Genomic DNA, 10,000 nt, shown 5'->3' on the forward strand with positions numbered 1-10,000 from the left:
GGTGCGGTGCTGCCCGCCGGAGGTACAGCGAAAGGCTGCAAACCACTTTCCGCCGCCTCCCTCCGCGGGCGTGAGACCGACGGTCGTCCGGTTTGGTTCCGCGGCTAGAGCAGGACGAGGGGCAGCGAACGGTACCGGAACGAACCCGGTCGCACACCGGGAAGTCGACTAGCGGGCCGCCGAAAGCGAGCTCGGTGCCCCGGTTTGTCCGTCCCACCCGGAGGCCCATATCTCCGGAAGGCACAGGCCGATTTCCACCGGGTATGTCTCGTTGTGTGCGGCCGGACCAGGCGCAGCGGACGGTGCCGAGCACTCGGAGGTCGGGCGCTGCCCGCCGGAGGTACAGCGAAAGGCTGCAAACCACTTTCCGCCGCCTCCCTCCGCGGGCGTGAGACCGACGGTCGTCCGGTTTGGTTCCGCGGCTAGAGCAGGACGAGGGGCAGCGAACGGTACCGGAACGAACCCGGTCGCACACCGGGAAGTCGACTAGCGGGCCGCCGAAAGCGAGCTCGGTGCCCCGGTTTGTCCGTCCCACCCGGAGGCCCATATCTCCGGAAGGCACAGGCCGATTTCCACCGGGTATGGCTCGTTGTGTGCGGCAGGACCAGGCGCAGCGGACGGTACCGAGCACTCGGAGGTCGGGCGCTGCCCGCCGGAGGTACAGCGAAAGGCTGCAAACCACTTTCCGCCGCCTCCCTCCGCGGGCGTGAGACCGACGGTCGTCGGGTTTGTTTCCGCGGCTAGAGCAGGACGAGGGGCAGCGAACGGTACCGGAACGAACCCGGTCGCACACCGGGAAGTCGACCAGCGGGCCGCCGAAAGCGTGCTCGGGTCCCCGGTTTGTCTGTCCCACCCGGAGGCTGATATCTGAGGAAGTCCGAGGCCGATCTCCTCCGGCTAACTCGGCGGGCAATGTGTCCCCCCCCTACCCCCCACCATCTTCGGCTGATTACCGTGGCTGGACCGGATCAAGGAGCAACGGAACCGTGCCAGAACGACGTCGGTCGGACGGCGTGAACTGATAGTGCCGAGGCCGGAAACCGAGCCGGAAATGTGCACCGATTTATTGGTCCCACTCGCAGGCCCATATCTCCGGAAGGCCGAGGCCGATTTCCTCCGGGTATGGTTCGCTGCGTGCAGCCGGAAGGGGAGCAGCGGACGGCACTGAGCAGCCGGAGGTGCGGCGCTGCCCGCCGGAGCTGCAAGCGAAAGGCTGCGCACCGCTTTCCGCTGGTTAACTCGGCAGGCCGTCAGGCCGACCGACTCCGCTTCAGCACGGGAGCTAGAGTCGGGCAAGGGGCACCGAAGGGTACCGGAAGGATCACGTTCGGACACCGGGAAGTCGAGTGCCGGGCCGCCGAAAGCGAGCTCGGGGCCCCGGTTTGTCCGTCCCACCCGGAGGCCCATATCTCGAGAAGGCACAGGCCGATTTCCTCCGGGTTTGGCTCGCTGCGTGCGGCCGGACGAGGTGCAGCGAACGGTACCGAGCACTCGGAGGTGCGGCGCTGCCCGCCGGAGGTACAGCGAAAGGCTGCAAACCGCTTTCCGCCTCCTCTCCCCTCGGGCGTGAGACCGACGGTCGTCTGGTTTGCTTCCGCGGCAAGAGCAGGACGAGGGGCACCGAGCGGTACCAGAACGAACCCGGTCGCACACCGGGATGTCGAGTGCCCGGCCCAAACCCGCTACCCCCCCCCCCACCCGAAAGCGAGCCACGGTTTGTGGATTAAAAGTGAAGCGGCAAAGATTTGTAAAACAGCGTGAAATGATGAACCAGAAGCCCAAAGTAATGGTGGGAATAAAAGTTCCGAAATGTGAAATGGTGAACCAGAAGTTGTGTGAACTGTTTAACCCAAAGTGGCAAAAATGGATTAAAAGGGGTGAAATGATCGACCGCAAAGCAGGGCAAGCATTAAACAAAAGCAGCAGCATTTTTTAAAAAGGGACAAATGGTTTACCAGAATCCCAAAAGAATGCTCAGAGACTTAAGTGCCAAAGGGGCAAATGGTTAACCAGAAGCTGGGTGAACTGCTTAACCCAAAGTGGGAAAAAGGATAAAAAAGGGGTGAACTGATCAACCAGAAGTCGACAACAATGTGCGGCGATTAAGTCTGAAAGAGGGAAAGGTTGACCGGAAAGCAGGGAAATGATTAAACAAAAGCAGAAAAATTCAGTAAAAAGGGGCAAGTGGTGAACCAGAAGTTGGGTGAACTGCTTAACCAAAAGTGGGAAAGAGGATTAAAAGGGGAGAAATGTTGAACCAGATGTCGAAAACAATGCGCGGCGATGAAGTCTGAAAGAGGAAAAGGTTGACCGCAAAGCAGGGAAAGGATTAAACAGAAGCAGCAATATCTTTTAAAAAGGGACAAATGGTGAACCAGAATCCCAAAAGAATGCTCAGAGACTTAAGTCCCAAAGGGGCAAATGGTTAACCAGAAGCTGGGTGAACTGTTTAACCAAAAGTGGGAAAAAGGATTAAAATGTTGTGAAATGATTAACCAGAAGGCGAAAGCAAAGTGCGGCGGCGAAGTCCTAAAGGGGAAAAGGTTGACCATAAAGCAGGGAAATGATTAAACAAAAGCAGAAAAATTCAGTAAGAAGGGGCAAATGGTTAACCAGAAGTTGGGTGAACTGCTTAACCAAAAGTGGGAAAGAGGATTAAAAGGGGAGAAATGTTGAACCAGATGTCGAAAACAATGCGCGGCGATGAAGTCTGAAAGAGGAATAGGTCGACCGCAAAGCAGGGAAATGATTAAACAAAAGCAGAAAAATTCAGTAAAAAGGGGCAAATGGTGAACCAGAAGCTGGGTGAACTGCTTAACCAAAAGTGGGAAAAAGGATTAAAAGGGGAGAAATGTTGAACCAGATGTCGAAAACAAGGTGCGGCGATGAAGTCTGAAAGAGGAATAGGTCGACCGCAAAGCAGGGAAAGGTTTAATCAAAAGCAGCAATATCTTTTAAAAAGGGACAAATGGTGAACCAGAATCACAAAAGAATGCTCAGAGACTAAGTCCCAAAGGGGAAATGGTTAACCAGAAGCTGGGGGAAATGGTTAACCAAAAGTTGCAAAAATGATTAAAAGGGGTGAAATGATTAACCAGGAGGCTAAAGCAATGTGCCGCGGTGAAGTCTGAAAGAGGGAAAGGTTGACCAGAAAGCATTAAACAAAAGCGGCAACATTTTTAAAAAAGTGGCAAATGATTAACCAGAATCCCAAAAGAATGCTCAGAGACTGAGTCCCAAAGGGGAAATGGTTAACCAGAAGCTGGGGGAAATGGTTAACCAAAAGTTGCAAAAATGATTAAAAGGGGTGAAATGATTAACCAGGAGGCTAAAGCAATGTGCCGCGGTGAAGTCTGAAAGAGGGAAAGGTTGACCAGAAAGCATTAAACAAAAGCGGCAACATTTTTTAAAAAGTGGCAAATGATTAACCAGAATCCCAAAAGAATGCTCAGAGACTAAGTCCCAAAGGGGAAATGGTTAACCAGAAGCTGGGGGAAATGGTTAACCAAAAGTTGCAAAAATGATTAAAAGGGGTGAAATGATTAACCAGGAGGCTAAAGCAATGTGCCGCGGTGAAGTCTGAAAGAGGGAAAGGTTGACCAGAAAGCATTAAACAAAAGCGGCAACATTTTTTAAAAATTGGCAAATGATTAACCAGAATTCCAAAAGAATGCTCAGAGACTAAGTCCCAAAGGGGAAATGGTTAACCAGAAGCTGGGGGAAATGGTTAACCAAAAGTTGCAAAAATGATTAAAAGGGGTGAAATGATTAACCAGGAGGCTGAAGCAATGTGCCGCGGGGAAGTCTGAAAGAGGCAAAGGTTGACCAGAAAGCATTAAACAAAAGTGGCAACATTTTTTAAAAATTGGCAAATGATTAACCAGAATCCCAAAAGAATGCTCAGAGACTAAGTCCCAAAGGGGAAATGGTTAACCAGAAGCTGGGGGAAATGGTTAACCAAAAGTTGCAAAAATGATTAAAAGGGGTGAAATGATTAACCAGGAGGCTAAAGCAATGTGCCGCGGTGAAGTCTGAAAGAGGGAAAGGTTGACCAGAAAGCATTAAACAAAAGCGGCAACATTTTTAAAAAATTGGCAAATGATTAACCAGAATCCCAAAAGAATGCTCAGAGACTAAGTCCCAAAGGGGAAATGGTTAACCAGAAGCTGGGGGAAATGGTTAACCAAAAGTTGCAAAAATGATTAAAAGGGGTGAAATGATTAACCAGGAGGCTGGAGCAATGTGCCGCGGTGAAGTCTGAAAGAGGGAAAGGTTGACCAGAAAGCATTAAACAAAAGTGGCAACATTTTTTAAAAATTGGCAAATGATTAACCAGAATCCCAAAAGAATGCTCAGAGACTAAGTCCCAAAGGGGAAATGGTTAACCAGAAGCTGGGGGAAATGGTTAACCAAAAGTTGCAAAAATGATTAAAAGGGGTGAAATGATTAACCAGGAGGCTGAAGCAATGTGCCGCGGTGAAGTCTGAAAGAGGGAAAGGTTGACCAGAAAGCATTAAACAAAAGTGGCAACATTTTTAAAAAATTGGCAAATGATTAACCAGAATCCCAAAAGAATGCTCAGAGACCAAGTCCCAAAGGGGAAATGGTTAACCAGAAGCTGGGGGAAATGGTTAACCAAAAGTTGCAAAAATGATTAAAAGGGGTGAAATGATTAACCAGGAGGCTAAAGCAATGTGCCGCGGTGAAGTCTGAAAGAGGGAAAGGTTGACCAGAAAGCATTAAACAAAAGCGGCAACATTTTTTAAAAATTGGCAAATGATTAACCAGAATCCCAAAAGAATGCTCAGAGACTAAGTCCCAAAGGGGAAATGGTTAACCAGAAGCTGGGGGAAATGGTTAACCAAAAGTTGCAAAAATGATTAAAAGGGGTGAAATGATTAACCAGGAGGCTGAAGCAATGTGCCGCGGTGAAGTCTGAAAGAGGGAAAGGTTGACCAGAAAGCATTAAACAAAAGTGGCAACATTTTTTAAAAATTGGCAAATGATTAACCAGAATCCCAAAAGAATGCTCAGAGACTAAGTCCCAAAGGGGAAATGGTTAACCAGAAGCTGGGGGAAATGGTTAACCAAAAGTTGCAAAAATGATTAAAAGGGGTGAAATGATTAACCAGGAGGCTAAAGCAATGTGCCGCGGTGAAGTCTGAAAGAGGGAAAGGTTGACCAGAAAGCATTAAACAAAAGCGGCAACATTTTTTAAAAATTGGCAAATGATTAACCAGAATTCCAAAAGAATGCTCAGAGACTAAGTCCCAAAGGGGAAATGGTTAACCAGAAGCTGGGGGAAATGGTTAACCAAAAGTTGCAAAAATGATTAAAAGGGGTGAAATGATTAACCAGGAGGCTGAAGCAATGTGCCGCGGGGAAGTCTGAAAGAGGCAAAGGTTGACCAGAAAGCATTAAACAAAAGTGGCAACATTTTTTAAAAATTGGCAAATGATTAACCAGAATCCCAAAAGAATGCTCAGAGACTAAGTCCCAAAGGGGAAATGGTTAACCAGAAGCTGGGGGAAATGGTTAACCAAAAGTTGCAAAAATGATTAAAAGGGGTGAAATGATTAACCAGGAGGCTAAAGCAATGTGCCGCGGTGAAGTCTGAAAGAGGGAAAGGTTGACCAGAAAGCATTAAACAAAAGTGGCAACATTTTTAAAAAATTGGCAAATGATTAACCAGAATCCCAAAAGAATGCTCAGAGACTAAGTCCCAAAGGGGAAATGGTTAACCAGAAGCTGGGGGAAATGGTTAACCAAAAGTTGCAAAAATGATTAAAAGGGGTGAAATGATTAACCAGGAGGCTGGAGCAATGTGCCGCGGTGAAGTCTGAAAGAGGGAAAGGTTGACCAGAAAGCATTAAACAAAAGTGGCAACATTTTTTAAAAATTGGCAAATGATTAACCAGAATCCCAAAAGAATGCTCAGAGACTAAGTCCCAAAGGGGAAATGGTTAACCAGAAGCTGGGGGAAATGGTTAACCAAAAGTTGCAAAAATGATTAAAAGGGGTGAAATGATTAACCAGGAGGCTGAAGCAATGTGCCGCGGTGAAGTCTGAAAGAGGGAAAGGTTGACCAGAAAGCATTAAACAAAAGTGGCAACATTTTTAAAAAATTGGCAAATGATTAACCAGAATCCCAAAAGAATGCTCAGAGACTAAGTCCCAAAGGGGAAATGGTTAACCAGAAGCTGGGGGAAATGGTTAACCAAAAGTTGCAAAAATGATTAAAAGGGGTGAAATGATTAACCAGGAGGCTGGAGCAATGTGCCGCGGTGAAGTCTGAAAGAGGGAAAGGTTGACCAGAAAGCATTAAACAAAAGTGGCAACATTTTTTAAAAATTGGCAAATGATTAACCAGAATCCCAAAAGAATGCTCAGAGACTAAGTCCCAAAGGGGAAATGGTTAACCAGAAGCTGGGGGAAATGGTTAACCAAAAGTTGCAAAAATGATTAAAAGGGGTGAAATGATTAACCAGGAGGCTGAAGCAATGTGCCGCGGTGAAGTCTGAAAGAGGGAAAGGTTGACCAGAAAGCATTAAACAAAAGTGGCAACATTTTTAAAAAATTGGCAAATGATTAACCAGAATCCCAAAAGAATGCTCAGAGACCAAGTCCCAAAGGGGAAATGGTTAACCAGAAGCTGGGGGAAATGGTTAACCAAAAGTTGCAAAAATGATTAAAAGGGGTGAAATGATTAACCAGGAGGCTAAAGCAATGTGCCGCGGTGAAGTCTGAAAGAGGGAAAGGTTGACCAGAAAGCATTAAACAAAAGCGGCAACATTTTTTAAAAATTGGCAAATGATTAACCAGAATCCCAAAAGAATGCTCAGAGACTAAGTCCCAAAGGGGAAATGGTTAACCAGAAGCTGGGGGAAATGGTTAACCAAAAGTTGCAAAAATGATTAAAAGGGGTGAAATGATTAACCAGGAGGCTGAAGCAATGTGCCGCGGTGAAGTCTGAAAGAGGGAAAGGTTGACCAGAAAGCATTAAACAAAAGTGGCAACATTTTTTAAAAATTGGCAAATGATTAACCAGAATCCCAAAAGAATGCTCAGAGACTAAGTCCCAAAGGGGAAATGGTTAACCAGAAGCTGGGGGAAATGGTTAACCAAAAGTTGCAAAAATGATTAAAAGGGGTGAAATGATTAACCAGGAGGCTAAAGCAATGTGCCGCGGTGAAGTCTGAAAGAGGGAAAGGTTGACCAGAAAGCATTAAACAAAAGCGGCAACATTTTTTAAAAATTGGCAAATGATTAACCAGAATCCCAAAAGAATGCTCAGAGACTAAGTCCCAAAGGGGAAATGGTTAACCAGAAGCTGGGGGAAATGGTTAACCAAAAGTTGCAAAAATGATTAAAAGGGGTGAAATGATTAACCAGGAGGCTGAAGCAATGTGCCGCGGTGAAGTCTGAAAGAGGGAAAGGTTGACCAGAAAGCATTAAACAAAAGTGGCAACATTTTTTAAAAATTGGCAAATGATTAACCAGAATCCCAAAAGAATGCTCAGAGACTAAGTCCCAAAGGGGAAATGGTTAACCAGAAGCTGGGGGAAATGGTTAACCAAAAGTTGCAAAAATGATTAAAAGGGGTGAAATGATTAACCAGGAGGCTAAAGCAATGTGCCGCGGTGAAGTCTGAAAGAGGGAAAGGTTGACCAGAAAGCATTAAACAAAAGTGGCAACATTTTTAAAAAATTGGCAAATGATTAACCAGAATCCCAAAAGAATGCTCAGAGACTAAGTCCCAAAGGGGAAATGGTTAACCAGAAGCTGGGGGAAATGGTTAACCAAAAGTTGCAAAAATGATTAAAAGGGGTGAAATGATTAACCAGGAGGCTGGAGCAATGTGCCGCGGTGAAGTCTGAAAGAGGGAAAGGTTGACCAGAAAGCATTAAACAAAAGTGGCAACATTTTTAAAAAATTGGCAAATGATTAACCAGAATCCCAAAAGAATGCTCAGAGACCAAGTCCCAAAGGGGAAATGGTTAACCAGAAGCTGGGGGAAATGGTTAACCAAAAGTTGCAAAAATGATTAAAAGGGGTGAAATGATTAACCAGGAGGCTAAAGCAATGTGCCGCGGTGAAGTCTGAAAGAGGGAAAGGTTGACCAGAAAGCATTAAACAAAAGCGGCAACATTTTTTAAAAATTGGCAAATGATTAACCAGAATCCCAAAAGAATGCTCAGAGACTAAGTCCCAAAGGGGAAATGGTTAACCAGAAGCTGGGTGAAATGGTTAACCAAAAGTTGCAAAAATGATTAAAAGGGGTGAAATGATCAACCAGAAGTCGAAAATAATGTGCGGCGATGAAGTCCTAAGGGGCAAAAGTCACCCAGAAGGCAGGGAAATGATCAAACGAAAGCAGCCAAAAAATTATTAAAAGAGGGGAACTGATGAACCAAAAGATGAGAAACGGCCCGCAGAGACTAAGTCCAAAACGGGAACTGGTGAACCGGAAATGATTAACCAAAAACTAAGTCCGAAGAGGGAACTGGTAAACCAGAACTGAGTAACCCGATTTTTAAAATTAATTATAAATGGGGAAACGATTGAGCAAAAGGCGGAAATTAAGTCACAGGGACCATGTCCGAAAGGGCAAGAGGTTACCCCGTAGGGGGCATTCGTCAACTCAATCTGAAAACTTTGGAGGCAAATCTGACCAAAATGCGGAAATCGGACCACACCGCGAGGGGCGCCATTCGACGGGGCAGGGTTAGACGCGTCGAACGGTACCTGAAGGTCCCGGCTGCGACACGTGAGTCCGGAGATATGGCCAGTCAAAGTCTGATGGGAGGTACCGAAGCCGAAAAATCGAAACGCGTTTGCGGCGATTCGGTGTCAGAGAGTCGGTCACGAATTCAAATTCGTCCCGCTGATTCGCCAATTGCCAGCCGGTTCCGGGGGGATTGGCGGGGTACCTGCAGGATAGTAAGAGGTGGCATGTCGAGACTTAGCCTGTTTACCAGACTTGTGTCTAGCGCCTCCAGGTCTGCAGAGACCGACCCGGGCTGCCGCCCAACCGACTTTTAAGCCTTTTGGGAGTGGGAATTTTTCCCATTTTTCCCCATTTTTCGGGTTTTTTGGTCGGGCTTGAAAACGGCGGCCCCGAGGCCTCCCGGGGCTGGCGGGCTTCGGCTCCCTTGCGAGAGGGTCCGAATTCCACCCGTTTAAGCCCAGAAAGGAGTTCGGAAGTCAGTCGGTCGAGGGAACCCCTTCGGAAGTCCGACGGGGATGGATTCGGCCGGCGTTTCGGATCTCCGGTCAGAGGATTCCCCCCCTGGGCGGGGGGGTGCGAGTAGCTGCCGGCAAACGGTCCCTTGCACTTGTGGCACAAAAAGTCCGAGCACAGGTTAATGAGTTGGCCGCGGAAGCCCCTATGCCGAAATGAGAAAGCCCCCGTTGCGGGGATTTAGTGACGCATCTGCGGCCGGAGGTGGGAGGCCGTCCTGCCGAATTGACACTTGTCATTCGGGCACCTAGGGATTGGTCGGGTACCCGGAGATTTTCGAGAACACGATTTTCAGAGCTTTCTCTGACAGCCCAGGTGCACTTTAAGAGTGCCTGAAAAAGTGACACTTGGCAAAAGGCTCTCAATTTCAAAGCGGAGACCTTTACAAGAGCACTCGGAAGTCACCTGTCAGCATTTAAAGCTACATCAGGCGGCAATTTTCGAACTCTTTGTCAGTCTGAAATCGTGTTGAGCCTCGACAGCGTCGGGCTCAGGCAGGAGGAGCTTGCCAGCAGAGAGAGGCTCACCATGGATTGCTGGTGGATGCTTTTCGAAAACATATACACATTATATTATATTATAATAATATAAAGAAAAAAAAGAGTTTCTCAAAATCTCTGTGACACTTTGCAGATTTTTTTGAAAGCCAATAAAGAGAACTCTTTAACTTGAAAGTCACCTGTGCCGGCATAGCGATGACTTTTAAAACAGGTTGACACTTTCGAGCCGCGGCGGCTCTGAATCACCCCAGACACCAAG

Source organism: Heptranchias perlo, unplaced genomic scaffold, assembly GCF_035084215.1.
Source record: "Heptranchias perlo isolate sHepPer1 unplaced genomic scaffold, sHepPer1.hap1 HAP1_SCAFFOLD_1194, whole genome shotgun sequence".
Classification (NCBI taxonomy): domain Eukaryota; kingdom Metazoa; phylum Chordata; class Chondrichthyes; order Hexanchiformes; family Hexanchidae; genus Heptranchias; species Heptranchias perlo.